This window comes from Euprymna scolopes, chromosome 13 (assembly GCF_053919585.1).
Source record: "Euprymna scolopes isolate OS-2025 chromosome 13, ASM5391958v1, whole genome shotgun sequence".
NCBI classification, from domain to species: domain Eukaryota; kingdom Metazoa; phylum Mollusca; class Cephalopoda; order Sepiida; family Sepiolidae; genus Euprymna; species Euprymna scolopes.
In genome coordinates, this window is record NC_136494.1 from 140,271,905 (window position 1) to 140,299,404 (window position 27,500).

The 27,500-nt window shown below is 33.4% G+C and overlaps 1 long non-coding RNA gene across 4 annotated transcripts in view; it reads left to right on the forward strand.

The window, feature by feature from the left end:
* Positions 1–27,500, forward strand: part of LOC145292210 (uncharacterized) — a 355,303-nt gene that overhangs the window by 327,169 nt on the left and 634 nt on the right. For all 4 annotated transcript variants that reach the window (XR_013869564.1, XR_013869565.1, XR_013869567.1 and 1 more), the window contains exons 2-3: positions 24,254–24,363; positions 27,270–27,500. The exon at positions 27,270–27,500 is cut by the window's right edge and continues 634 nt beyond it. This is a non-coding gene — a long non-coding RNA (uncharacterized LOC145292210). The remainder of the gene's footprint in view (positions 1–24,253; positions 24,364–27,269) is intronic.

Genomic DNA, 27,500 nt, shown 5'->3' on the forward strand with positions numbered 1-27,500 from the left:
TAGACTTCGTGGCTTAGTGGGGGATGCCGTTTTCTCTACTCTGCAATTTCTCTCCCACAGAAGAGACGTTGCGAGCCTATCCTTGTTTTATCGTTATTTATAGACACCCGTCTAGCTGAATCCACTGTGAAAAATTTCCCCCATTCTATATCTGTGCCTAAATCAAAACGTGGATTCCATGAACAAAGCTTCTTTCTTAGAACTGCACGCCTGTGGAACTCTATTCCGTCTGCCTGCTTCCCTCCGGACTACAACTTGGATGTCTTCAAGTCCAATCTTTACAAATTCCTAATGAACCGCCCCTTAAGTAAACACTTCATCAAATCTCCACACTAACGTAATGTATTTGCAATAACCCTTATCCCTGCGTGGCTTCATGGCCTTGATAAGTGGTGATCACTGTGTAAAAAAAAACCCAGCTACCTATAACGTGATCGTCTGCAAGTAAAACGTGAACAGGTTCTTGATTATTCGCCCTCTAAACTAAATTAATCTCTGTTATTATCGACCATCACTGTACTTATTAACCTTATTCTTGGGTGACATCCGGGCATTGATACGCGGTGACTTAATGGTAAAAATTAAAAGAAGAAAGCCTTTAAAATTCATATATAGTAATTACATTAGTTATGCTGCCCAGATAATAGCCAATTAATAATAATTAGCCACAATACAAACTAATTAACAATAATTACAGTAATAGTGTTAAGAGTTCTTTTAATATTAACTCTACTACGATTTATGAACATGGAATTGTAGATTAAAAGCAATTAGGCACGATTAAAACAATATTAGACAGAAATATACAGCAACAGTATATAACACCAACAATGAACAAAATATATACATGCATAGCCACAGAAATTAATTAAAAGTGTAAATATTCACCATATAAATATATGCCGGCGTGAAAATTAAGGAAATCGTAGCACATTGTGTAAATAAATATAGGGGGGGGGAAGGGGGGCTTCAAATTTATTCCTTTTTGGAACATGTTTTTTTAAAATTTTATTTGATAGTCACCCTTATCAAGACCCGAACGCTAGTTGAGGATAAAGATTAATGAAAGTTATGTAGACGGTAATCAGTAAAAATAGAACTAGGGTAGGGTTTAATTAAAAAAGGGGACGGTTCAAAAAGTACTTGAAAGCATCCATGTTATAGTCATCCGAGAAGCAGCCCCACGGTATATTGTGGAACGCATTACCGTAAAGTTCCATCCTATATCCGAGCGCGTATGAGTGCAGTAGAAATATCAGCAGCAATTAATGGTGACCAGCATGCGTAGGGATTAGCAGTAGCAGTAATCGAAAAACAGCATATGTAAATTAGGAAGTATGCGCGAAAAGAGGACAGAAAAAAAAGAAAAAATACAACACGTGCTCGAGAGAGAAAAAAATTCGACGTCGAATAGAATGGATGTGTAAAGACGAAGGCAGTGACCGGTGTAGGGTCGGAGAGGAAAAGTGTACACCTGGCGAGATGGACGATGGCGAGGGACTTTTAAGTGATGCCAAAAGTAACGGCGATAAAAAAAAATTTGTATAAAAAAATGAAAAAATATTGATGCGGAATTTTATTTCTTTCTTTCCTTTGTTTGTAACTGCAACATTACATTCCAAACTGATTATGAGATGTTTTATTTTTAGCGGACAGGTCTAAGAAAGAAGGTCTGCACATGGAATTTTCACTTAGTTTTAGGAGAGAGAGAGAGAGAAAGAGAGAGAGAGAGTGAGAGAACTTGTTGATAATTGTTGTTGTTCGACGATTATTTGTTACAAAAATGTTACTGGAGGGTGAATCATAGATTGGAGCTGCGTCAGGTATCATAAGCCTTAAACCGAAAGCAAAACTGTAGCATTCAAAGCTGGTGACGTTACCACTCTATCAATGTGAGACATGCATAGTAACTAGTTAATAATAAATTAAGATGAATAAAAAAAAATCTTTTTAAATAAAAAATTAAAGTAAGAATAGAACAGAAATAAATTACAACGTCTATTCTGAAATAAAGTTGAATCAGGAAGACGAAAATGTCCTCGGCTTTTGGATTTCGAAGACAGTATTATACCCTGTCAAGAAAGGGTACTTTTGGCTGTCCATCTGCAGATAGAGCAACAGTCCTAATTTTTTACCTGCAAATGATCCAACCATTTTTACATTGAGTTTGGCAACGAATCTGATGAAGGTCTTCAACTTTAGGGCTGGATTAAAATAGGAAAGACTGTGAAATATGTTTCGAATCCAACTATTACAACATGAACTCAAGAAAACCAAAAGTCAAATTAAAAAAAATAATGATTGTTGCTGAATAAAAAACACAAGGTTTAATTATAGACGAGGACAGTTCAACAAAAACTTATTTACATTAGACTTGAAAACAAGCATGATACAATCAGCTGGAAAACAGACGACGGCATGTTGTGTTGAACGCAATCCCCTTGGATTGCTTATCAGCTGACTATATCACATTTGAATTATGACGGATCTTGGAAAAAGCTCTTCCTATAGAATTTTTGTTTAGTTTTTCGTAACAGAGAGAGTGAGAGAGAGAGATAGAGAAAAAGATAGATAGATAAGTAGATTGATAGATCGATAGATAGATAGAGATAAAGATGGAGAGAGAGAGAAAGAGAGAGAAATGGTTGATTATTATTTTAGTTCGACAAGTATTTGTTACGAAAGTTTTATTTGGGGGGTCTTTAGATTGAAAATTCGTCAGACACCAAACATAATCTCACTATGTCTGTCCGTCTGTCTGTCTCAAAATTTAAAAACTCTATCTCTTCCGAAAAAAATTGCAGAGCGTCGCTACGGGTCTCAAATGGTTGGCTTATTTATGGACCATTCTTTTATAGGTCTTTAGCCGGTTAAAATAATTTTTAAGGGGTCAAAATGGAAAAAATCGTTATATATTTTGTACATTCATCTTCATTTATTTTTAACCAGTTCATATGCATGTGTCCCATATACAGAGTGGTAACGTCACCAGCTTTGAATGCTACATTTTTGCTTCTGTTTTGATTCTTGCTGATGGCTCCCAATATTTTATTATTTTATTTTTTTTTAAATAACGACTCAATAATAGTATATACAAATCTGAACAAATTAAAATATCATATTTAAGCGTATGTTATGCCCATGCAAAGCCCCCTCCCTCCACGCCTGTGTAATAATAAAGCAACATTTTTTCTGGATAAAAAAGGGATATAAAAATATATTCACCCTCTTGATTACTCCCTGTCAAGGCAAAAAAGTACTTTTTGCAGCTCCTCCCCAGATCTACCAACAATCTTTAATTTTGTGGTATATATAACGCTTGTACAGTTACAGGACTGCATTAGGAATTAAATAATTTCTGAAACGATGAAATAATTCAACTATTTTTCTATTGATTTTGGCAACGAATGTGGCGTAAGGTTTTCTAATTAGGGTAGAAAAGAAATACTAAAAAATGTAAATTGTGTTTAAAGTCCGATTATCACACCATAAACTTAATAAAACATGAAATTTAGAAATATACATCGCCACCAAAGATAAAAACATAAGCAAATGTTTGCGATATAACTTTAACTCCTTTCTGTCCTGTTCACAGATTAAATATTGAAAAACAAAACAAAAAAATACACATCCGAATAATCCAATCATATAAAGTGGACTCTATTTTGTTTGCATATAAACGGTAGGCATAACTAAAATAAATTAACATATAAATTTTTTAAAAAAATCTAAAATATTAATTTACTTGTCCGTACGTTAATGTCACAAAAACGTCATCACAAACATAAATTACGAGACACGAATTATCTCTCTTTATAGTCACTCTTTATTATTCATCAAAACAATTTCCTCACTAGAAATTTACAAAAGAAACATGGATGTCTGTTTACGGTTTCAAATCGGCTATTTTATTTTATAATTTAAAAAAAATGTCCTGTTGAGCATAGAGTGTAAGTTTTTTTTTTTACTATAGTTTTTTTAATATGTTAAACAAAATGTGCAAGAAAATTGACATCTGTTTCTTTATATATATATATATATATATATATATATATATATATATATATATATATATAAAGAAACAGATGTCAATATATATATATATATATATATATATATATATAAACTATATGTATGTATGCATATATATATGCTATATGTATGTATATATATATATATATATATATATATATATATATATATATATATATATGCTATATGCATATATATACCAGGGGCGGAGATGGGACTAGTGCCACTCGTGCCCGGCACGACCAATAACTCGGCTAATGTTATTCAAAATTGATTGAAAAATAGACCGTTTGGCAAGAGAAAAGTAGCCAAGAAGCGAGAAATTATCAATGTGGGCGCCCAATTCATTTATTAATGAATAAGATTAGAACTCGTCGGTTCCAATCCAAATGGTTTTATGACATTGACTGGTTATGGTGCGAGTAAATCTGCGAAAAAACTCTATTGTTGGCCTTGTTTGCTTTTCACACCTAAATCAGGACAATCATGGACTGATACTGGCAACTTACGTTAGTCAATCTGTGCTATACAATGAAGACTTACGCAATAGCAACTATGATGACTTACTTTGGGTCCACGGACCATGGGTTGGGAACTGAAGTTGACAGAGGGCAGTGGGGGGGCACGCGTAGCAATAATAGGCTAGAGTCGCCACTGAATGTATGTATATATATGTGTGTGTGTGTGTGTGTGTATGTGTGTGCGTCTGTGTGTGTATAATGCATTTTAAAATTTTCAACTACCGTGATATTTCCAAGGGTTTTGTTAATAAATGTTGGTAGATCGATTTTATCGCTTCCAGGCTTTACAACCTCAGCAAAATAAGACAGAATGTGCTTCACATATGCATCGTATACTGTCTGTATGTCAGTTGTCTCTCTTTGTCTTCCTCTCTTTTTTATTATTCAGTTTCTCTCTAACCTTTCTTGCATAACTAAAAATACAGAACAGATAAACGAAGCAAATGTGGGAAATTTACCAGAGAATTTAAAGGTAAATGAAACCTGAGGGAAATCAATATACTACCAATAATTATAGGAGCACTAGGATTAGTCGCGAAGACTGTGAAAAAAAGGACTAGAAAAAATTGGAATCGAGGGCAAAACTGAAACTATGCAATGTTGAAAACAGCAACTCCCAAATGCTGAAAACTAACCAACATGACTGACAAACGCTAAGCAGGCATATATTTCAACAGCATCAAACACAAAAAATGTAGGCAAGAAAACGGAACCGCAAAAGTGTACATCGACCAACCTCCAGACCAGCAAAAAAAAAACAACATTAAAAAAAATAGTTGAAGGGTCACGAAGAATAGAAGAACCGAGGAGGGAAAGGATTAAGCATTCCTTCAGTAGATGCGTGCGGAGAGGACCGGGATATTTTTAAGGGTTATAGCCACTAGAATTGCAGTAAAAACCAAACTACTAACGAGAAATCACTGGTAAATGGCTGTTGCGAAAGAAGAGGAGATTACGCGAAATCTGGGGAGAATTCTTGTCACCTAGAATTCAGGAAACCCTACTGTGTGCTGTCAGTAAGCAAACACTGACTATGTCTTGTGTGAGAACTCAATAACAATAATAATAATGTATGTAATTTGACGATTGAAATAAAAATTATGGGAGTATATATATATATATATATATATGTGTGTGTGTGTGTGTGTGTGGTGTGTGTGTGTGTGTGTGTGTGTGTGTGTGTGTGTGTGTGTGGTACCAGTCTTCAAGAATTCTGGGGAAAGAACTGACCCACTAAATTATCGCCCCATTAGTCTCCTCCCGCTTTTCGCCAAAATATTTGAGTCCTTAGTTAATCAAGCCCTAGTCCAGCACCTAACAGCTGCTAAACTCCTGACTGACAAACAATATGGATTCAGACAAGCCCGTTCAACACCAGATATCTTAACTGTAATTTCTGAACGTATATACCGTTCATTTGACAAAACAGGGGAGGGGAGGTTGATATATCTCAGGCTTTTGACAGGGTATGGCACGATGGTCTTCTAAGGAAAATTAGATCATATGGAATCACTGGAAGAATTCATAATGTAATTAAATCCTTCTTAAGTAAGAGAAAAATCAAAGTTGTCCTCGACTTTCGTACATCTAAACAATATGACATAAATGCGGGAGTACGTCAGGGGTCTATCCTTGGACCTCTATTATTCCTGATATTCATAAATTACCTCCCTGATAAAATTGTTTCGGAGATGGGTATATTTGCCGATGACACCACTCTCTATAACAGATAAAAGATGGAAAAAATTAACACATATCCAAGGAAATGGCAGACACACTAGAGGATTACCTCCAATCTGTAGTGGAATGGGGACAAAAATGGATGGTCACATTCAATGCTGCTAAGACTCAGCTTGTTTCCTTCAATAACTACAAGAAACCTTCTCTACCACCAATAGCAATGGCTAAGAACACATTGCCTGAAAGTACTTCTTTTAAACTCCTCGGCCTAACGTTTATAGGGAATATGAACTGGAATAGATACATTGAGAGCATTGCCAAGGCTGCTGCGAGGAAGGTTGGCTCCCTCTACCGTGCTAGAAAGATACTTACGCCTGACAGTATCCTATACCTCTATAAGGCCACCATTCGCCCAGATATGGAGTACTGTTGTCACATCTGGGCTGGTGCATCTGCTGCTTGTCTCTCGCTCCTAGACAGGGTTCAAAAGAGAGTCGCCAACCTGATAGGCCTGTCATCTAGGCTTCAGCCTCTGTCCCATCGACGAGATGTTGCATCCCTCTGCCTGTTCTACAAATACTTTAATGTTGAATGCTCTGACGAACTGAAAACACTTGTACCTCCCTGACGTAACTACCCCCGACAAACCTGACAAGCTACTAAGTCTCATCCCTTTACAGTAGAGATCCCTAGGTGCAAGAAAGTTTTTTACTGCAATAGTTCTTCCCCAGAACTGCGGGTTTTGGAACTCCCTTCCGGGATTCTGCTTTCCCAACTGTACTGATATGCAGGGGTTCAAGTGTAATGTGAACAACCATCTTTCTACTCATCTCCCTTCATAATGACCCTGCTAATTAAGTCCCTGATAGTAGCCCCCTGCTTCAAAGTGGCACTGTGCCTTGTTTGGGGTGAAAATTGAATAATATATATATATATATATATATATATATATATATATATATATATATATATATATATATATATATATATATATATATACCGTAGCTGACGATTATTCTGTTCTTATAATATACAGTTCATATTCTAAGAAGTCCATAAATAGGTAGTTATTATTGATTTACAATCAGAAGAGGAGACAATGCAAAACGCAGATTAACAGAAACGAAATTACTGCAGTCCAAAAAGTTCAATGACACAACACTTTCTTCATTTTTATTAAAAGTGCAGAAAAATTCTCACCAACCTTACAACTATATATATATATATATATATATATATATATATATATATATATATATATATATATATATATGTATGATTAGTTTTTTTTGGAAAAAGAATTCCAGCAGAGTGCTCAATTAAAAGGAAAATCCAAATTGTAAGAGCGTATTTATATTTTGTGTACAGAAAGTTGTTAGTTGAGACAGATCATTGGTACCGTCGGTTTCAAGCCCGATAATAAGGCCCGTTTAAGGTATCCTTATCAAGCTCTCTTCAGCCAATATTCGTCTCCTTTTCCAGCTCTCTACAGCCAATATTCGTCTCTCCTTATCAAGCTCTCTTCAGCCAAGCGTCTCTCCTTATCAAGTTCTCTTCAGCCAATATTCGTCGAGACTGAAGAGAGCTTGATAAGGATACCTTAAACGGGCCTTATTATCGGGCTTGAAACCGACGGTACCAATGATCCGTCTCAACTAACAACTTTCTGTACACAAAATGTATATATATATATATATACATATATATATATATATATATATATATATATATATATATATATATCACGATTTTTAACAGGAATATTTTCCCTTTTTTTTATTTAAATTCAGTTAGTTTTATGAGATCAAGGGGATCCCTCTTGGAGCTAGAATTTGATTCCATTACGATTTGAATTTATATCCGAAGGCTAAGAATAGATGTTGTTTCTTTTGTCTGCCATCTCTTACAGCTTGGTCTTCCTCGGATTGCTTCTAAGTATTTTTGAAGATTCTTTTTTACTAAGCCGGTTGCTCCTATCACAGCCAGTATAATGTTTATTTCTTTAATAGACCATGTTTTTTTTAAAAATATTTTTTAAGTTCTGATATGTTATTATCTTTGTCTGTTTAGCTCTCTTCAGGCCATACTCATGTGATACTGTGACATCAATAATGAGCGCAGTTCTTCCGGGTTTTTTTTGGGGGGGGTCCATATTACAATGTCTTACTTGATGGCTTTGTCTATTATGTGTCTGCAAGTCTCTGTGTTTGTGTATCTATAGATGGATAAGTAAAAAAGGAAATGTTTGACCAATTCTCTTAACGATGCCAATTTAAACAGATTTAACGAAAGGGCGGACTCATAAAAGCCTTCACTATTGTTCACATGTGAAAAAATTTGGTAAATAATATAAACTTTTACTCAAAAAAACCCTATCACTATTCGATAGAATTAAAAACGATCCAACTTTTGTCTAGTGTATTATCTGATCTGTTAGGTATAATATGTTTCTGTCCTCCTTCAGTAAAGAGGAAATCCGTCTAGATTAAGGCAATTTAATTTAATTTTTTGCCAATCAAGAGTGACATCTCTTTTAGAAGGTGGATTTTGGCCACATTAAAGCCGACCCCGGGTCTAACACTGTCCTCATGGATGTGCAAGTTAACAGAGACCCGAGCAGATAATATTCACATTTGAGAGGGCGATCTGCAGACACCATCTAAGGGGTTTGCCTAGACATGCGCGTCACATTAGAAATGAACACACGCACCTGGCGAGAAAAGTTGTCTAACGTAAACATTTGAAAAAAAGGCTCACATCCATAGTAACATTCGCGCACGAGCAAGCGAATGACTGGAGACGCACACGCGGGCACAACACTAAGATTGCTAAAGGAGAGTGAGAGAAAAAAAAGGAAGGAAAGAGAGGCAGAAATATATAGTGAGAAGATGGTGAGTTAATCGTAAAATGAGAGACAAATATGATGCTGATTGAGTGAGAAGGGCGAATTGTATAGACATGGGTTGAGAGAGAAAGAGAGAAAGACGGAGAGAGAGAAAGAGAGAGAGAGCGAAAAGGAGAGTTGAATGACAAATACGTGTGTAGCTATCAAAGAAGCCAATGTAAACAGAAATGACAAATTAGTTCGTGCTTCAGATAAATTGAGAAAAAAAGACGAAACTAAACCGAAAAGGAAAAGAGAGAGAAAAGTATCATTTTGGAAGGCTACAAAGCAGCGTTTTGGGGTCTCCATTATTATAACCGGTGCTCCATTATTTGAAATGTCGCGGATATATATATATATATATATATATATATATATATATATATATATATATATATATATATATATATATATATATATTATTATTATTATTATTATTATTATTATTCCAAATTAATATTTTCTAGAAGCAAAATAACTAATAATGTTACAATGAGGCTAACACAAAAGTGCTCAACACCAAAGTAGGGCAAGATATACTTTATATTTGTTTTTGCATAAAAACATATGTCGTTATACATTTATGAGCATGTTTTAGTCAGCCAATTGTAAGTAACTAGAGACCCCTTCAGGATATATATATATATATATATATATATATATATATGTATGTATATATATATATATATATATATATATATATATATATATATATATATATATATATATATATATATATATATATATATATATGGGGTATCTTTTAACAGTGGCAACCGTGGAGGTGAAGACACGGAAAAGATTGTCCACTTACACCGCAAAAGTTTCATCAGTGTTTCTCTTTCCCCGTCCTATTTTTTGTAAAATATATGTAACTTTTATGCCACGTTATTTTCCTTTCGGTTCATATTTAGAATTCAACGAACTGAAGTAAAATAAATACAGTAAATAGCATTTTAATGCACACACCTGTCACGAAACGAAAATGGCATATTCCAAAAATCACGTTAATTGAAAAAGTATTACATTTTCTTTACTAAGAATACCAGATTTTTACATCAAGCATTAAGGAGAGCCGGCGAACGTTTATTTTTAAGAATATATAATATTAATATAGAATATATAATATTAATATAGAATATATAATATTAATATAGAATATATAATATTAATATAGAATACATAATATTAATATAGAATATATAATATTAATATAGAATACATAATATTAATATAGAATATATAATATTAATATAGAATACATAATATTGATATAGAATATATAATATTAATATAGAATACATAATATTAATATAGAATATATAATATAATATGTTTATAGTCAAGACCTGGTAACTCACTTTTGATTTTCGACTTAAAATCAGCCTTGTAATTGGTACGATGTTGTTTTGTTTTTTTAATTGCATTTTCACCCCCAAACACGGAACAGCGATACTTTGATGTAGAGGGCTACTATTTTAGACATAATTTGTTGGGGTACTTTTTAGGGAGTTCAGCAGCAAGATCATTTTTTACATTTCCCTTAAACTTCAGCATGTAATTACAGCCAAGGAAGCAGGTGCTCGGAAGGGGATTCAAAAGTATAGCAACCCTAAGGAAGAAACTATTAGAGTATAAGGCTTTCATACATCTAGGGATTTCTATTGTGTAGGGGGTGAGATTTTGCTGATTATCAGTTTGTCGGTTGTATTTCTCTCGAGGGGGGGACAAAAATTTGTAGTTTATCGGAACATCAACCATTAAAATACTTGTAAAACAAACGGAGGATTTAAAATTTCGGCGTTAGGACAGTGCAGTATCTTAACATGACCAAAAACTTTTAAAACTGATTTTTATACAAAATAAATTTCATGATGTTGACGTACATTATAAATATATTTCTATATTAATGTATTTTAATAAAATATAATTCTTCATAAACACTTTTTCTTGAATATGAAAATAAAAACAAAAAACATACTAAAGTATATTGGACATGGATATCATCGATAATACCTACATTCATATATTGATTTATTTTAACACTAATAACAGAAATAATAAAGTTAATACTCGTATGAGGTAACCTTGTCTAAATTAATTTTCCATATAATAATACGTCTGAGAATAATATGACTTTACGTTATAATTTACTATTTTAAATTTTAACATTTGCAAATGAAGCGAAGCAAGAATTGACAGCAGCAATACTATCAGGAAACGCTGAATGGTATACAAATATCCTCTTCACGAGAATATCGAATTATTGCTGTAAAGCTCTTCTGAGAATGTATGGAAAAGCTTGCTGAGGTTCAAACAGCGAAAAGAAATTAACGTAAATTATAAGTTATCGTCCTTGAATATTAAGTCCTTGAAAATATTGACTTCCGGAAAGGTAGTAGAAATGATCGTCTTACCAAGTAAGTGTCTACAAAAGCAGCAATCTAATAACATTAGTTTTTGTACTAATGAACTCCTGATTTTACATTTTATATATATATATATATATATATATATATATATATATGTATATATATGTATATATAAAAGGAAGGAAAACGTCTACCTTAAACCACTAACCTAGTTCTAAAACAGATCCTTTGTTCGATAAAATGCATGCCCATTGGCGGATAGGAAGGGGCGCGGTGGATACTAGAAAGCTGATTGGCTAACTAGAAATCCTAAACATATATAAAAACAAGAAGCAACCACAGAATTCGCGCATAAGCCTGACGAATCCTATAGTGGATGAAACGCAGAATATTCAGTGTAGCTTAATCGCCATATATATTTTATAAATTACTATATATATATATATATATATATATATATATATATATATATATATATATATAAATATATATATATATATATATATATATATATATATATATATATATATATATATATATATATATATATATACTAGAAAAAGTGCCCGTCGTTGAATGGGTCCAAAAACAGCCTACAGAAAATGGACTATGTAGATAAGTATGATAGGTTATGAAAAGGATTGTACATTTAGGTTGAATTTGGGGGTATCAAAACCAAAGCAAAATATGATGAAAGTAAAAATAAAATAGATAAACCCCATAATTTATTATATCATACCTGTTCACACTGAAAAACTTATCAGAATATTCTGTTGACCTATATTAAAAAAAACCTTCTTAAACTTTGTGACATATTTCCATTCTATGGAGGTTAGGTGCGAACGAATACCCCATAATTTTATTATACCATATTTCTTCAAACTGAAACATAATTATCAAAGTATACTTACACAAATAAATATAAAAAGTCTTTATTAAAGTGTGTGCCTATTTCCATTCTATGGATGCCTGGTGCGAACGAGGACCACACAATTTTATTATATCATCCCTATTTAAGTTAAAACATACTTATCAACGTAATCTGATGTACATCTATATCAAAAACACTTGTAAACGTTTTTTTTTATTTCTAAATTTTTAATTTCCAAACTTTGTGAACCAGCAGCGAACGCAGACCCAACAGTTTTAATCAACCACCGTTCTGCAAGATCAAACATACCCATTCCTGTGTCTCGATACATCTTCTATCATTATATGTAATCATTTTTTTTAAATCGTCAACTATATAGGAGCCTATTCGTGATCAGACACACACACACACACACACACACACACACACACACACGCACACACACACATTCAGATTTTTACATCTGGCTGAGATAACTTTATAAATATTAATTCTTTAATATTCATAATATACTTTATTTTTACCATCTTGGATCATTTTGGTAAATCTAATTGTAATGTTTATGTTATTTTATATATATATATATATATATATATATATATATATATATATATATATATATGTATACATATATATATATATGTACATATATATACATAGATCATGGTGCCAAATAACTAATTCACTATCACCGTCTTAACATTTAAAAATAAATGTTTAAATTTCAACTATTTCTCCCAGTTTGCGGTGGCCGTGTAGATGTGTTTGTGTCGTAGGTATTAAAAAAGAATTGTAATAATAATATACTTGTGTGTGTATTTATATACTTTTATAACGTATGATTTGGAACTACTTTTCACTCTTTGCGCATAGCAATTATTTCGCTTTAGAGACTCAATATAATACCAGAGGTTATATAAATCTATAACAGTATAATTATATACCAAGACGAAGATAGTAATTTCATGCAATACAAGTTCTCAAGCACGTTAAAGTTTTTACAGATCTGTATCTGTAAGCAGAAACAAACGGTTATTATTATCTAAATACTTACTTTTTCGTGAATATACTCGTCAGAAAAAATAGAAATTCTTTGCTCAGATAGAAAAAAAGCATGCCAATATAATGGCGAAAGAAAAACATTATAGAAGACTTTTCATCGTGGGTTAATACCGGCAGCCATTCACGTTCATATATATATATATATATATACACACATATATATATATATATATATATATATATATATATATATATGTGTGTGTGTGTGTGTGTGTGTGTGTGTGTGTGTGTGTATCTCTCTATATATATGTATATATATATGCACACTTTTATGCCCATGCTAATTGATTAGCTTATTTGTCAGTAAATGATTGATGAATCACAAACACCCCCCCACACACACACACATATATATATATATATATATATATATATATATATATATATATATATACTTTTTAATTGATCTATTACGGACAATTATCCTCATTTTTTTACTTGCTGTTTCCGGACGTTTCGGCAAACTATTCCTCTGGTCTTCGTCAGGTGGTAACCGTGACGGGATAGGGACTCCAATCTCCTAACTGCATCCTCAGCAATTACTGCCATCCATAGTTGTTTTCTCACCAGGTTTGGCCAAGTAAGCCTCTGGCTGGCTTTCGGTAGGATTTCTTCAGACAATGCCCACCGGGAACCGTAGAAATTCAACGTCTCTATCTTATAGAGACTTGAATCTCTACGGTTGGACTTCAGCAATCAGGGCTGGATAATTGGGGGGGACGTTTATCTTTAAACGACACCTTTTTTCCTATTAAGAAGTAGAAGTAAGAATTATACAACCAGTAGAGTAAGTAGGTGGGCAAGGATTTCATATTCTCATGCCCGTGCTTCAAACAGCGAAAGGAAATTAGCGTAAATTCAAAGTTTTTTACCCACGAAACACCACTTATCAAGTCCTGAAGGCCATTCGCGAATAAGGGTTTATGCGTGTACATTAGTCATTGTGAGTTATTGTCATTTAATGTTAACTCTCATCAAATATTTACTTTCGTATAAGGTATAGAAATGGTTCCCTTGTACAAAAACATTAATGCAAAATTACATTTTTTTAATTGATTAAACGCTTATTTAACTTCGAAGCATAAACAGTCCCAAGATTCAGGTTTCTACTCCTTTACTTTCAGCATTTAAATTACCTTCACTCTATATTTTTTTTTCTTAAAGTCCTTAGATTGCATGAGCGAATTTTGGGGCACAGCGGAAAAGTCCCTTTTTTCGAGTCGAAATTAATAAATCTTGCACCCACCATTGGCTTTTACTTTTTACTCCTAATGCAACTCCTTATAAAAGTGTAGAACATTGTTTTTAGAATTACGATAATATTTTATACGATTACTCGAATTTTAGATTTGAAGATTAATAATATATTCATCAAGGTTTAATTTAATAGCGATTTATTTCAAAGAAATATTTGAGACATTGACTATTCTTGGAAATATATTTATTTTCTTTATCCACAAGACGCTTAAATAAGTTTCCTGGTGTATTTTGTACAGCCATTTAAAATTCTTGAAGACTCTTGAAAATTCAGTATATTATTGACATACATGTTCTGAGATGAGTGACCATTTTTATGATTTCATGTTGAAATGAACAGCTATAACAGAAACTGGAATACACTCTACTAAAGCCTGGTGAATGTTAAATATTAAATCACGACGCGAGGACAATTTAAAAGAACGATATGAAATAAAATTCTGTTTTAAACTTAGAAAAAATGCCACAGAGGCGTATGAATGCTTTAAACTGCTTTGGAACTATTTTGCCTGAAGCTAGCATCAGTTTTTAAGTGGCATAAGAGATTCAAGGTATTTAGGGAGTATGTGGAGATACTGGGAGATGTGGAAGGAGTAAGCAAGTCAGAACACCAGAGTTGATTGGTCAAATAAAGAATTTCATCTATTTATAGAGACAGTAATTGCCCAATTTGATGTCAATGTGGGAACTGTGGTCATATTTATTCGTGTAATCAGATATATTTTTAATATTCACTCATCTTCTTCGTACATCTCTTAATTCTACCACCAAAACACTCGACTTGTTCTCGCTTCTAGCACATTTTAAGCAACCTAGATTATCCAGATCGCAAGCACTTTATTTATATGCAAATTCTCATGAATGATAGTTTCCACAGAGCGTGTACTTGACTTGTTGAGCAACTCGGTGTATAGTCAAGCGTCCATCTTAAAACATGACAGCCTCAACTCGACTGAACAGAACATAATTAATGGCAGAAGGGGGTTGCTTTATCTGGGAGCCGTTTTCAATCATTGCCAACAATGTTTGAGTTCTCGGTGCCAGCGTTTTACAAATTAATATGATGGGGTATAATTACAGGGCGCTTCTTTTCATTTTATCAAATGATATTGTGGTGTCCGTCTTTTAACATACAAAGCCCGGATCACTGCGCAGCACTCAACAAAGTGCATTTTACGTCTGGATGAGTTCGGGAACTTGTAAATCATTAACCGCAATTAGTTCAGAGATGTAATGTTTCACAAAACTCAAAGATAAAAATTATTGCACATGATTTTTGATTCGAGAGCGGTGACGTCTAAATCACATTTCCTGACCCTGGTGTCACAGTTCTTGCAGTCTGAGAAAATTAAGTTACAGATCATAATACATACATATCAATTTCCGACTATATTACATACGTGTATACTTATATCTATACACTTACCTATATATATATATATATATATATATATATTAGTGTTGGGACGATTATTCAAAATCGGAGAATTCGGAATATTTGAGGGTATCAGAATAGATATCCGCATCGGGAAGATGTGTGCATTTTTTTCCGATGCCACAACTAATTATTTTAATTATCTTTTATATTTAATTTTGTTTCAAATAAATTTGTTCGCTGCTTCGAGTAATGAAAAAATTAAAAAAAAAATATTCATTGATTTTAAACTACCAGTGAAACAAAAATCGACAAATCATCTTCCACGCGTGTATTTTTACATTTAGGAAAATATATGTACATTTAATACGGTACGGTAATTAGTGACATTATAACAATTTTATAATGAATTATTTAGAGATTTATAAAGAATCGATATCGGTAATTATATCAGAATCGGGGATTTTGTATGGAATCTGAAAAATACTGGAATCGTCCTATCACTAATATATATATATATATGTGTGTGTATGTGTGTGTACATATATATGCATATATATGTGTGTGTGTTCGTATACATATATATATATATATATATATATATATATATATATATATATATATATATATATATATATCCATGCGCGTGCGGTACAGCGATTTAAGTGTCATCCTTGATCAGGTCTTCCCAACACTTGAAAGTTTTCATCTTATAAATATCGATCGATTTTAGATTTAATCTTTATTGACGCATTAAACACTTCAATTTGAAATCACGATATCTAATTAAATTAATCTAATTGCCATTAACCTTATAAGTATATATATATACACACACACACACACAAACATATATATTTATATATATATATATATATATATAGTTGTCTCGATTGATTTCTATTTACTTATCTAATTCGAAAACGTCATAGCTACGCTCCTATCATTGCGTAGTATGCTTGTTATATTTGTCATTCTTAAACAATCGTGATATATATATATATATATATATATATATATATATATATATATATATATATATATACGTAGTATCATTTACGTTTATCGTAACATTATTAATATTTATTTCCAATTTTTTTTACATTTAGAATTATATATATTGAAAATCATTTTACATATACGTTGTGTTATGATAATATGTATCCTCTATATCTCTTTTCCTTGATTTTCAGTTTTATTTTTCAGTTATTCTCTCTATATCTCTACTATTATATAAAGTGGATTTTTTTAGCTTAATTAGTTTTACAAGATTACTGAACATTTGCAATATGAGTATTTTCTTATATAAACGTACGTATTTTTGTTTGGAGCATTAACAGGAATCAATATCAACACCGGAAAAACTTTAGTATATTGGTGCATCGGAATTGGCATCAGAGTCGAAAAATGAGACTATTTTCCGATGCCAAAAACGATTCCTTTAATTATCTTTTTCATTTGATTTTATTTAAACACAATCTTCTACTATTTGTAGGAAATTAAAATGAAAAATATTTATTGATTTTTATTTCCAGTAAAACTAAAAGTTATAAATGACTTTTTCACAACATTTTTTTTTTCGTTTAAGAAAACATATGCAGATTGATAAGTGCGTCTTTGTGCGCAAATCGAGAAAACACATTTTATAGTTAAATATTTAGAAATTTATAAGGAGTCGGAATCAGTAATTGTATCGGAATCGGGAATTATGTACAAAATCGGTAATCGTATCGGAATCTGGGAAATATTGAAATCATCGCTATATATATGATTTATAAGTTGACATTTGGGCTTGACGATAAATACTTTGGAAAAGTCACTTCTGGAGAATATGTAGTATATATGTGATGCTACGATACTCTAAATACTCAAGATAATTTTTTTTTTTTACACAGTGATCACCACTTATCAAGGCCCGGAAGCCACTCAGGGATAAGGGTTATTGCAAGTACATTACGTTAGTGTGGAGATTTGCTGAAGTGTTTACTTAAGGGGGCGGTTCATTAGGAATTTGTTAACATTGGACTTGAAGACATCCAAGTTGTAGTCCGGAGGGAAGCAGGCAGACGGAACAGAGTTCCACAGGCGTGCAGTTCTAAGTTTAATTGCGAACATTAAGGACCACTATTCCGAGTGGACAAATTATTGCCTTATAAAACTTAGTAAACAAATGTCAGAAATGCTAGATATTTTTACACCCAGATCTGAATGGCATTTCGATTATAACAGTAGAGAGACATCCTAGTTCCCTGTCCGATCGAATGCAAAAAAACAAAAACAAAAAAAAAACCATACAAAAACTGCAGGTATACCGACGCTATATAAGGGTCTGGATGTGACAGGGTAATGTTTATGACATCGATAAAAGCGCTTTGGAATACAGTCAACCATAGTAGTTTAAATGACATGTTGCACTGTTCATTAATGTCCGCACATAATTGATGAAGACGAAAACACGTTGGTGCAATACCTCTCCCCTTGGGCTCCCAGCTTAGACAGCAAGTTTAGCCAGCGAACAAACTTCACTGCAGCCTATCAGACAGATAGTTGCAGATCCAAGAAAAGAACCTCGCTCAGATGCCAAATGAGAGGAGTTCATGATGCAGAGTCGGGTAAGGAACGATTTCACATGTGTTGACGGGATACAATATTGTCGAAATTGTACACTTCTTAGCCTTACGTTCTGAGGCCAAGTGCTGATAAAAACAGGCGGCTTGTTTTCCGGCAAAGTGCGATTTTAGAAAACCAAACTGAGACAGATAGATGAGTTTACATTTTTAATATATAGAGTAAGGCAGTTGTGTACGATGTGCAATGTTACAAGTTTATTTGAGAAACTTTTGACAACATAAAGAGAAAGACCAGATATATAAAATGAATAGTGTTATTTTAATTTACTAAGGTTGAGTTCGAAATGAATGTTTCTGTTTTAAGCACAATTAAATCATCATACTTGACTTTCTTAATTTTAAATATACATTCAATCTATCATCAAGGCACAAGCAGAACCGTTAGAAATATAAAATTCGAAGTAGGCTCTTAGATATAACAAGGGTGCGTTCGAAATAAATGTTTCAGGTTGGACCACAAATAGACCGTGATACGTGTTTTTTTTTCATTTTAAATTTAATTAAATCTGTTACATATACAAATAAAATTTTATAGAACAAACAGTAGGTTCTCTACAGAGAATGTAGACTACACAGTATTGAAGACTAATAGACTAATCCACTGCGAGGAAGCATGTTAAGTTCCTTCCGTTGCCCCTCAATAGGCCCCAAACTAGAGCAGGCAATTAATTGATCTGATTGAAAAGGTTTAACCGATTTCAAAGATAATTAATACATAACTGTAAAACATTCGTAGATTTTCATTCCATTCCGGGCAACATCGAGTCTTTCGGCTAATATATATATATATATATATATATATATATATATATATATATATATATATATATATATATATATATATATATAGTGTTATAAAATATATATGACGATTTAGCTACACTGAATATTCCGCGTTTAATCCATTCTAGGACTCTTCAGGCTTATGCGCGAATTTTGTGGTTGCCTGTCGTTTTTATATACGCACCTTCTATTGAGATTTTAGTTAGCCAATCAGCTTTCTAGTATCCACCGCGCCCTTCCTATCAGCCAATGAATAAGCACTTACAGGACAAAGACCTATTTGACCTCTGGTTGACTTATTGCTTTGTCTGTGCTCTATTTAGCCTGGATATCTAGTTTCTTGACCTTGATCATCGCAGTTGATCTTCTGCATGTCAGTACAGTTAAGAAAGCAGAGTTTCAAAGTCTAACACTTCTGGGTAAGAAACTATTAGAGTAGAAAGCTTTCCTGCGTTTAAGGGTGAGATTATTTACGTCGAAAGGGCACAAGGGCTTGTAGTTCGTCGGAGTACCCACCATTAAAATACTTGTAGAACAGACAGAGGGATGCAACATTATGCCGATGGGACAGAGTTTGAAGCTTAGATAACAGTTTAGGACCTACCAGGTTGGCGACTCTCTTTGGAACCCTCTTCAGGGGTGAGAGACTAGTAGCAGATGCACCAGCTCAAATGTGAAAACAGTACTCATTACATGGGCGAAGGGTGGCATTGTAGAGATACAGGTTACTTACAGGCGTAAGTATCTTTCTAGCGCGGTAGAGTGAGCCCAGCCTTTTCAGCAGCAGCCATGGCAATGCTCTCAATGTATCCATCCCAAGCTCATGTTCCCTGTGAACGTAAGACACACACACACACACACACACACATATATATATATATATATATATATATATATATATATATATATATATATATATAATAACAATTGGCTTTTATTCGAAATCTTATGATGTTGATCATCTTACATTTATTTCTCTAATTACTTTAGCATTTACAATTCTCAACAGTTTATTAACGTAAAGCCATTCATTCAATTATATCAATCAATGAATCTGTTTGACCCTTAAGTCACCGGATGAAATAGCAAGTACCAACGCACCACAAAAAATAAAATGAAATTACAATTACGTTTTATTATATCTTTAACAAGGTCAACTTTTAATTTACAGGTACAGTCACTAAAATTTAAATATTCGTATAAATAAATTGTAAAAGATTTGACATACACTATTTAATATATTCCATGTAGTATTATATACATTTTTTGTTTATGATTAACCTATATATACGTACTTAGATAATATTAATAATTGTAATATATATATATATAACGTGCTTCTATATATCATTTTATTTTATGCGAAACTAATTACAATATATACACACATATATATTGTGGACCATGACATACGAATTTTATTCGTTCCCGGATGAAGCTAGTATTTCTAATTAAAATGACACCATTAAGGAACCGTAGTGAAACAGGACACACTCGACCAACTAGAGGTTGCATCTGGAAAATCGTAACTTGGATTTTCGCTCGTATGTAGGGTGGAGTTTTGCTCTGAAGCCATCTCGTATCTTGAATTTCTCGTAACTCAGGTAGATCGTATGTTAGGGGTCCACTATATATATATATATATATATATATATATATATATATTATAATTATTTTTTACTATAATAATTAAATACCTACAGACACTAGTGTTTCATCTTTTCTTTAGTGCAGAGTGTCACGATTAACACCGGTCGCCAGATTCGAACTCGGCAAAACGAGTCATCTCTGACTCGATAAGCAAAGACCGTATCCAATCGGCTACCATTAACCGCGAGAAATAACGTTGAATTTAAACATTTTAATTTTAAATGTTCTTTACGTCAGTCGCACAGTGATCTAATCGTTATACGATGATCTATGCATAAGAGCTAAATTGAGCAACTTAATTCAACTAAAAGTGCTCAACGATAACAAAACCAGTTTCTTAAAGGGGTTTATATATATATATATATATATATATATATATATACATATGTGTGTGTGTGGGGGGGTGTTTATTTTACAACCTCACTGGCTAAATTATTCCATTACGATCGTTTCTGCAATCATCTTTCTGTCTGCATGCTTAGATGGTCTAAAGCTTTTGATCGTCTGAGGATACCATAGGATTGACATGAGCATTTATAAAAAATCTCCTCACAGAGATATTAAACAAAAATTTGTTTTCAATAAGTACACGAGGATCTATACATAGGGTAGTGAAACATTTCCCCGTACTAAAATAAGTCTTTAATTTTCTTTCAAGGAAATAGGTTAAAAATTAATGTTCATGTATAAAAAGAAACATTGACTAGCCAGAATCAATCATGTATTAATTAGATTATTTCGTATCGAAACTAACTCCAAAAATCCGACAAGAAACCTATAGCTACTGTGGCCAGAAAGCAAACATAGAGAAATTCATTTCAGTTATTCATTTCTGCGAAAGCGTGGCAGAGTCTAGCCATTAAAATCCTGCCCACAACAGGTTGGGATACATAATCTAAAACAGCTTTTGTTGCTCCAATGAATCGTTCTTGATGAAATTATAATGGCATGAACAAGATATATGTCTCCGAAGGAGTGGCGAAACTATTCTTTCGGTGGAAAAATAAGCTTGGTTTTACTCCCCAAAAATGTACTATTTTCGTTAAATACAAATGATGTATAAATTTTAATTTTAATAATTTTAATTTTAATAAATTGAATAATGATATAAAATAAACAATAAGGAGTGTTTGAACAAGAATAAAATATAATGTATGCACGGTGACAAGCAAAACCAGAATTTAAACGACAAAAAATTGTAAGTATTACAACATTCTCTCTTCAATTCGGTCATTTGAGCGCTTTTTCTTTTCTATCATAATTTCTCGGACATCCGTGGTTACTTTCCATGGTACTATTTGCGTTTTAATTTTTTTTTTCCTTCGGCTTTCAGTGTTGAATGATATCTAAAATTTATTTGCTTTTTCACATCCTCCAAGTATTTTCAGGATATTATTATTGCTTATATTAGTCGTTAGCAGTGGTTGTTCAGCGATAAAACAAGTATTTTCCCCTGATGAACTACAACAAATCTAATTCATTCCACAATAATTTTCTTTAATCTTTTATGATTGTAATCCTATTAGCCCATCAGATATTCAGCAGTGATTTTTGGTTGATACGATCTAAATCTTCGTCTGAAATATTAATGAAAAGAGACTATTTTAATTCCGGTATTCACAGATAACATCTAACTTAGATATTTCTATTCCCACTTGGACGTAAATGGCTACTATTTGTGATTATGCTTAAAGGGGATAGGCGAGATGTAGATTTACACTGTATTTAAATTTCTGTATGTCAACACAGACAAGAAAGCAGGTAACAGGGAGGGAAGTCCAATGTCAAGGAGTCCGAGGGAAGAATCTATTAGAGTAAAAAGACTTCCAGTATCTGGGAGCATCTACAGTGAAGGCCACGTTCATCAGCGTATGTATGTCGAGTGTGCAAAAGTGCGATAGATTTATCAGAATTTTTAATTTTTTTACAAGGTGGTCACCACTTATCAAGGACCAAAAGCCACTCAGGGTAAGGGTTATTGCATGTACAGTACGTTAGTGTGAAGATTTAATAAAGGGAGTGGTTAATCAGGAATTTGTTTACGTTTGACTTGAAGACATCCACGTTGTAGTCAGGTGGGAAGCAGACAGACGGATAAGAGTTCCACAGACGTTCAGTTCTAAGAAAGAAGCTTTGTTCATGGAATCTGCGTTTTGATTTAGGCACAGATAAAGAGTGGGGAAAATTTTTAACAGTGGTTTAAGCTAGACGGGTGTTTTTCGTAAAAGATTGGCGATGGGGCAGAGATTGGAGCTCAGCCGAGCACCTACCATGGAAATAACTATAAAACAAGGATAGGCTCGAAACGTTTCTTCTGTGGAAGAGAGGTTGCAGGGAAGAGAAAAGGGCATCACCTAATAAGTCACTAAGTTTTTTTGTACTCTGTCAAGGCAGGATATTCTGTTTTTAGCAGCTCCTACCCAGATACGACAGCAGTACTCCATCCTTGGACGTACTTGGCTCTTATATAGATAGAGAATTACATTAACAGTGAGATATCTTCTGGAGCGGTAGAAGGATCCCACCGTCTTTCCAGCGACCTTGGCAACAGATGTACATGTTCCATTTCAGATCAGGGGTAAAGGTCAAGACCAGAAGCTTGTCAAAACATGGGTCTTCTCCTAGACGAGAGCCATCCATTTCAATTGATGCCAGATGAGGATCAGAGCATTGATGATGTAAATATAAGAGTTTGGTTTTAGATGCAGTAAAGGTAACCAGCCTCGTCTTCCCCCACTGAACTACACGCTCGAGATCAGAGGAGAGAGAATCAGAGAGAACTTGGTCATTTACAGCCTTTGATGTGTTACCGTAGATGGTCGTGTCATTAGCATAGATGTCAACGAATGATTAAAGTATGTGTTTAGGCAGATCATTGATGGAGATCAGGAAGAGGGTTGGACCCAGGATGGACCCCTGAGGGACTCCAGCATTTATAATGCAGGCGTCTGATGTTTGTCCATCGACCACTACTCCTATGAGCATATCAGAGAGAAATGATTTAATGATAGAGAAAACATTTACAATTATACCGTAGCTGGAAATCTTGTGAAGTAGGTCCTTATGCAATACCTTATCGAAGGCCTTTGATATGGTATTCTGTGCCTATACTCTCTTGATATTTTCATTCATTCAGATACTCGATGGCGACGTTACTTAATACAAATCGATGCTTGTGCCACGATGTTTGGAGAGGTGAGCCTATACAACTTATCCCATGTACTAACCCATGTATACTAGAATCCTGTAAGTATATCTTCTTAATTTAATTCTGCATTTGTTCAGTTTATGAAGGGTACTGAGTATTTAAATAAGAATATTTCACAATGGTGTCTTCATTTTATTAAGAATCTGCTGTATAATTTACTTTAAAGTGTTTTCGCATATTTTAGTTATTCTATTTTATTACATGCTTGGTGTCTAAATTCTTGTTGTTCTTGTTTTACTACTTTTTATTCCGTATTCATGTTCTTTTTCACCGTCGTTTCCGCCCTTTTTCCTCTTTTTTTTCTTCCCACTTCATCGCATTCTAATACTCCCTACTTCCCCTTTCCTCCTCTCCTTCTCTTTTTTATCTTTACTCTTCGTCGTCGTCGTCTCCTGCTCCCTCTTACCCTTCTTTTCATCCTTCTCTTTTAATATCGTGTTTGACCGCAAATAATTCTCATCGCACTTTTACACAACCAAATAAACAAACAGGATTTGGCTTGAAAAACAAAACCACATCGTTTTATGTAAACGTTTTATTGAAAGAGAAAGAAAATGGCGTCTTTTTATCTTTCGGTTTATTAGACGTGATAACAGCCCTAATAACCGTAAAATCAGCCGGCAGGTGAATCGTTCTTTTTAATGGGGACGGCCCCTAAAATATTATATTACCTCTTTAGACAGAGAGGGGACAAATACGGCGGATTTTTCCAAGATGGTGTGATATCGTGACGGTTGATTATTTTGTCTGGCAAAGCATTGTTTATAGGAATACCTCAGGAATTTTAGTATTTCTTTTTTCTTTTCTTTTTTTTTCTTTTCTTTTCTTTTTTTTCTTTTTTCTTTTCTTTTTATCTTTTTTCCTTTTTCTTTCTTCTTTTCTTTTTTCTTTTCTTTTCTTCCCCCTTTTGTAACTGTATCCATTTTCACTACTAGACTTTATGACTTTTCTATCTTTCTGTTTGTTTCTTTCCTTTTCGTTTCACTTATCCAGTTCCTTTCTTTCCTCCCACCCCCACTACAATTCATAGATCATTTAATTATGTTTCAATTATCGCTTACAGATTTTAAGTTTTTAACAATATATATTTTTCGATTCATGATATTTACAAAAGACAATATCACACCTCGAATTCAACCAGTCCGGTTTGAGATTTTTTTCTGTTTTCCTTTTCCCCTCATTTTTGTTTGTTTATATACCCTGGCAAATTTTATAAGAACATTATTTCTAAAATTTATTTTGCGCAAACACTGTATGCAAACATTATTTTGCAAGCATAAATATACATTTTATTACCACCATCATAAAATGCAGTTTCAAAAGGTGCAAAAACCAATAGATTCTAGCTCCTCGCTATATATATAATTTGCTAACCAGTTCCTATCCTCTGACGGGAAGAACACTGCATTCTTTGAAACTCCGAGGAATAAGAATATTTTACCGCCCATTTTTTATTGAACGTATTCTAGCAAAAAATAAATTTTTACATCTAAATTTCAGATTTATAGTTTTTATGTATACTTATGGTATAGGGTGGAACGATAAATGTGTCGCCCTAAACAAAAGAAGACTACAGCTTTATTTTAAAGCATAGTGTTTAGATGCACGACCGTCGAGGACAAACTGGATACTTTTTTTATTGAATAAAGATGTAATTACGTTAAGTATTCGTCCAGTTATAATGCAAGATCTGGTTTTTCTTAGAAGACCATCGTCTTATACCCTGTCAGAACCCTTAGATACATCTAGGACTACCGCTCTACTCTCACCTGCTTCGTCCAGTGTATTGTATATACTTTAAGGGATTACAGTTAGGATATCTGCTGTAGAATGGGCTTGTCTAAATCCATATTGTTTGGCAGTCAAAAGTTTAGCAGTTGTAAAGTGATAGACTAAAGCTTGGTTAATTATGGACAAATATTTTAGCGAAAAGCGGGAGAATGCTAATGGAACAATACTTTTATGTGTCAGTTATTTCGCCAGATTTCTTGTAAACTGGAACCACAGAAGACGTTTTACAGCAGTCAGGAAAGCAAGATTCGTTAAGGCATTTGTTGTATAGTTTAGATAGGACTGGAGCAACCTCAGCGGAGCATTTTCTCAATAGCACAGCCGGGATGAGATCGGATCCACATGCTTTTGAGGTGTTAAGATTTTTTTATGATACCATGCACCTGATAAGGGGTGATTTTCAGATCATCTATTGTGGTGTCTGTCCGCAAAGGAGAATAAGGGAGGGGGTGGTTTGCTGGGTCCAATGTATCATGCTTGAGTTTGTTATTTACATACAGTAATTTTAATAGCATTACTACATGCGATGATATAATCAGTTGCGCATAATATACTATTCAAATATTGGGTTCATTATATTATATTCTGTTTTTAGAAAACAGAGAAAAGGGGAGTGACGAAGCAAGAGTAATAGCTATAGCATAAAATCAAAGCCGGGTAATGGGGGAAAATACAGCGCAGAAGGGTAAGCATATCTATTTTTCAGTTAATATTTTTACTGATTCGTGTGATTTCACAGAAAAAAACTATTGAGAATTTATAACGTCCATTTATTTTCTACGGTGATTTCAAATATCTTTTTATATTTTAATCTCATATAATCCTAATTGTCGATTTTACGAAAATACACAGATATGAATTCATGTTATAATCAAGACTGCCTACTCTTTTCAACTTCCGGTCTCTGCTCTGCATAGATTGTCAGTGACAAAGAATATATTTTCCTCTAATTAATGGTTATCCTACTCTCACATGACGGGGAAAATATTCTTTTCCTATGTTAATGATAGTTTTCTCGTCCGATAGACAATCCTTAATCATTCAACAAATTGTGCGGAAAAAAAAACCGGAAGGCAAAAATAGCAGACAATCTTGACTATCGACCAAAAGTTTATACCTGCATACTTAATCTATAACATTTTCTTTTCTTCAGATTTATTTCAATGGAAGCCGTTACTTTTATTCTGTGATTTTGTAAAGCAAGAGAACATTTGCCAGGGAATTCCTACCGGATTTCTGAAGACCGCAGGTGCAATAGCCGGAGAAAAGCGTCTGCAATAATTGTGATGGTGGCATAGTGGCTAAAAATGAACCTGCATTTCGAAAGAATATGAAGAAAAGTATTTCTAAGAGGGTCCGATTCCATGTCATTGAAGATCACCGC